The following is a 4967-nucleotide window of genomic DNA, read 5'->3' as shown; positions in this document are numbered from 1 at the left end:
TATCCTATTGATATTAAAGCAATATAATACTTAGCTTAAAATTATTCAGCTGGGTCTCGTACTCCCTCTGTATCTCAAAACGGATAAATACTTACTTCCTTTGTTGAACAGAAATAAAAATATGGAATACAGTTGAGGCCACAAAGTACTGTCTTAAAGAGTTGGGAGCATCTGGTTTTTCTTCAATCATTTGATAAAAACATTTCTCCACAGCTACAACTTGTGACATAGGTTATAATGATTTTTGAAATTATATTCAAAAGAGCTCTTATGGCTTCAGAATAACATGGGTAAGGTGTCGGGGAAGGAAAGGGTCTGACAGTCCTGCCGTTGTGTCTCCATGTCCCCACACTGTGACTTTCTCAGTTACGACCCTGTCCCCTCCCACTTAGGTGGGACGGGATGGCTGGAGGAGGCTGGAGATTATTCTATTGGGTCTGAAGAAATCCAGTGTGAGCTTTTGAAGGAGAAAATAGGTCCTTCCTGAACTGTAAGGACTCTGAGCCGCAGCTGGGACTATGATTGCTCTCCCTTGAGTTCCCTGGATCTCTCCATCCTGGCTGCTTGCTCGTGGACCTGGCTTTATTTAGCCAACCCTGCAATAACCAACCCCCCACACTCACCCCACTCCCCCCCCACACACACACACACAAACAAATGTATGTATATGTGCAAACACATACACCTCCCCTTGGTTCTGCTCCTCCGGTCAAACCCTAACTGATATACTTTATATTCATTTTTCAGGCTTCTGTGCAAATACTTTCTATGGGCATGATATAAAGCAGTTTCCGCGGCTCATAACTAAGAACCTGATTCACACTTGCCACCGAGACTAAACTCCCCAAGATTAGGAACTGTTTATCCTACTTCTCTTTTGTCTTATCCAGTGCTATCTATGAAATGCTTCTTGTATGCATCCAAGAATCCATGAACGTGGTTTCTTGCAATTGTTATCAACTAATTTGGCTTAATTATTTGCTGATTTGTTTTGTTGTTACTATGCGCTTTGTTTTTTTCATTCTTCTCCACTTTTTTTTTCTCAGTACAGTATTGAAATGTAAAGTTTCTAAAGCCAGACTAAATGGATTTTAATATTGGTTCTAAATTTTAACATCTCTACGAACTTAGGTACAGGTAAACTCAATATGACTGACTAAGCTTTCTCATTAAAAATTGGCATGATTGTAGTATCTAATGCAAAGGGTAACCAGTTATTAAATTTTAATTAGATAGGACAAACAAATGACTTATTTGCTATTTTTGCTGCTGTTCTTACAATCATTTATTGAGCGCCTGCTAGGTTATGAGGATTTTTCTATTTTCAAAATAGAAGTTTTATAAGAGAAGTTTTATTATGTAATTACTAAGCTAAAATGTCCATTATACTAAAATATACCCATAAAGCCAATTTTATTTATATAGTATTTTAAATCCTAGAAATAAACACGCTTGTGTGAAATCTGTAATTAAGAGATATTTCTATTTCCTTCTATGGAGTGGAATTTCTCCTGTTTGAGGGCAGTATATGAAGACACTTATCGGAGGACTTAATGATATTCTATAAGTTTGTCTTCACCACTGTTTGAAGTAGTTGCTCACAGGTTTAAGTACTGAGTTTATCCACAAAGCATTTTGATGGAAAGCAATAAAAAAAAAATCATGCAAACGAATATAACATTTTTCAGAAAGTCTAACTTTAAGTATGGCCACTGCTAAAAAAAATAAAAATGTAATGCAGAAGCATACAAGATGTATGAAATTATGTAAATAGGCTGGAAAAAACATTCCAACTCAACTTGACTACTAGTTTTCTGAAGACTTGCCAAACTCCAAATAAAAGCTGTATTGAGAAGAATGTTTAGACATCTGGATACTTTTCTTTAAATTCCAGGCAAATATTCTGCATTTGGTTTGAAACGTAACTACCTAAGTCACTATTTCCAGTACAGTCAAAATAGTTATTCTTTGTAATTTCCTGTTTGTCATATTACTTCTTTTCAACCAGCTGATGATAAAAGATACTCACAATGTTTTTTTAAACTGTTTTTCCTGCCTAATTTTCTAGTTAGTGTTTTAACAGGCTTGCATTGGCAATCCACCTTTTTCTTTGACCTATTTGGGATTTCAATCTTTAGATTTCACTCTACTGCCAGAACTATGCAATTTATTAAAATTAAATTGAACACTGCAGAAAATATTAACAAAGTTCAGCGGTTCACCAAATTAAATGTTGAAAATTCTTTTTCCAGTCATGTTCATGTCGCAGGAAATTCTTTGAATACTGAATCTGTCTTGGGCAATTTCAATCTATAATAAAACCAGGAAGTGGGCCTTATACTACTATTATGTGACTTTTTTCTTCAAAATCCTGTATGTTAACCTCTGAAAACTCAATGTGTTTAGTTTAGTTCTATTACATAAACCACATTTGGTGTCCTTATTATTGCACTAAGAATCTCGCAGCCTGAGCCCTAGCTCAGTCAACATTTATTCAATCACATATTAATAAAATGCAGACAGTTAAGGCGGTATTCAGACATGGCTTTACACAGTTAATCCAACTTCTGAATAAAGAAATTGAAATTCACACAAGTTAAACATATGTTCAGTGGAAAATACTGTGTCTTTACAATGTGTTGTATCTATTTCAATCTGACTGCTCACTGGCTGCTCAAGGACAATTGACATGTGCACAAAAACGACATGGCAGATATAAAAAGATGTTCCATCTGAAAACAGAAATATTGTTTGCCCACCTTTAAAAACTATTCCAAACTTGGACTTACGAGTTACCTGCATCTGGTGGCACATGACTTGTGTGTTTATCCCTTATTACATCACACAGCATTTCCTCAGTGGGGTCTCTGTGGGGAATATTAAGCTCATACATTGCTTTTTATCACGGTAACATGTCATCGCATATCATGACCAAAGAGCTGAGCTGTTTTCTTTTTATTCTTTGTTTATGGGTATATAGAAACCATAATTCTTTGAGGTGTTTATTACTATGCCAGAGAACTAGTCTACATTTAAAAAGAAATAAGTATGTCTATAAAATAATTGACATAAACATAAACATATTCAGTCAAATTCTGTAAATATTCTTGCCATTGATATGTGTTCCTGTTTCTTGTAGAATATGTCTTTTAATTTTATTTAAATTATTTGTTTTACATATGTAGGAAAAAATAATTAGAATAAATTTTCATAGAATATTAACAGTCAAAAGATAGCGTTTGATATAAATAGGCCATAGTAATAGGAAAACCATATAGTGTATTAAGACCCTTCAATGAACGTGTCATCAGATAATTTATTATGAGCATAATCTGTGAAAGTTAAGTTTAAATAGCTAATATCGCCCATGAGAACTTATCTCAAGATCAAAAAGTTTTAAACTAATAATCTTTTATAATTTTGAGCTCTGAATGTCAATAAAAACTATTAATACCTATTTCAGGAGATATCTCCTTGTAAAAAATTAGTAGATCAGGTTCTATGTAATGTTTTAGAGAGTTATTAAAATCTAATAATTCCAAAGTCAAGAGAGTGATCACCATGGACTGATTTAAGTGCATGTCTCTGTTTCTCTTTCTCCCAGTTATTCATGTATGTGACTGTGTCCCCTTTAAGTATCTCTGTATTTTCTTTGTCAAATAAAACCCACATTTGAAAGATGGGTATGTTTTCTGTGTACAATGTCAGTGTCAACGCATTGAGGGACCTGTGAAAAAATCTAATGGACTGAGACTAAAATATCTTATTTATGGCAATAGCCCGAAAAAAGGCCTTCAGAGGACATTTAAGAGAGGAAGGACTTTAAAGATGGGCCAAAAAAAAAAAGATAAGCCAGAAATGTATAGTTATTTTCACCATAAGTAAATTAACCTTAGAGTAGAATCTTTTAGTCACACACGCGCACACACTCACACACACAGGATTTCTTCACAGTTTTTTTGAATAATGAAATATTTAAGCCTGAGTTCCACTGACAGGATGGAATATGGTTAGAGAAAGCAGAATATTTGTATGGCTGTTCGATGTTACAATCTTGTAAATGTGGGGTTGGAAAAGATATAATTATTACAAAACTATATACATTTCTCACTTAAATAGGTCTTTTTTCACTTTGTTGTTAATTCTATAAAGTTTTATCACCACAATAGAAATTAATATTTCTCTTTTACAGATTAATTCTCCTAGAGACTTTTGATTTACCCTATGGATGATGCATTTATCTTGCAACAAAACAATGCTCACATGAAGAGCTCTTAGAAAATCTAGGTACGACATGTATTTTTTTTAATATGTTGAAACATTGGTGAGCTGCCAAGTCATCAGGATGTGGCTGGAAAGTTGAAAATGTAGCAGGAGGAGAATCTACCCATTAGAAGCTAATTTTGCCCTAGGATAGTCGCTGAGCATTGGTGATGCTGCCTCTCAAGAGGGGAAGGAGGACCTCGCAAGCCAGAGCCAAAGCAGCCTTCAACAAGAGCAGAATTTGGGGGGCAACTATGTAGGGTTTGAAAAGCAAAAACAGAGAGTCAGGGCTGTCGAAGAAACCAAGACTTGGGGAACTGAGAGATGACTGAGAAGTGAGGTTCAAAAAAGTGAACTTGCTACGCAACAGTTCTGCTTCTTGACATTGGAAAAATTCTTAAATTACACAGAAAAAGATCCCAGAAATCAAAGTAAAAATCATCTGAAGAGCAGAGGGGAACTTTGTACAGTCACATGCTCTTAAAGAGAAAAAAGAAAATTAGTTCATGACCTGCTAAAAGAGAAGGTCCTTAGGAAGCACCATATCGTCTAGTCTGGGGCCCATGGCGAGCTGTGCTCTAAGAGCTGGAGGAAATTAGAGATGAGTGGAACTAAATGAAGAGTCTAATCCAACCTTTAATCAGACGATCACCAATGAATTAGGATAAGTTCCCCTGAAGTCTCCAGACTATCAGAGGAAAGGA

Source organism: Rousettus aegyptiacus, unplaced genomic scaffold (genome assembly GCF_014176215.1).
Source record: "Rousettus aegyptiacus isolate mRouAeg1 unplaced genomic scaffold, mRouAeg1.p scaffold_m13_p_15, whole genome shotgun sequence".
NCBI classification, from domain to species: Eukaryota; Metazoa; Chordata; class Mammalia; order Chiroptera; family Pteropodidae; genus Rousettus; species Rousettus aegyptiacus.
The sequence above is the reverse complement of the archived record's forward strand: the minus strand, read 5'-3'. Positions refer to the sequence as shown.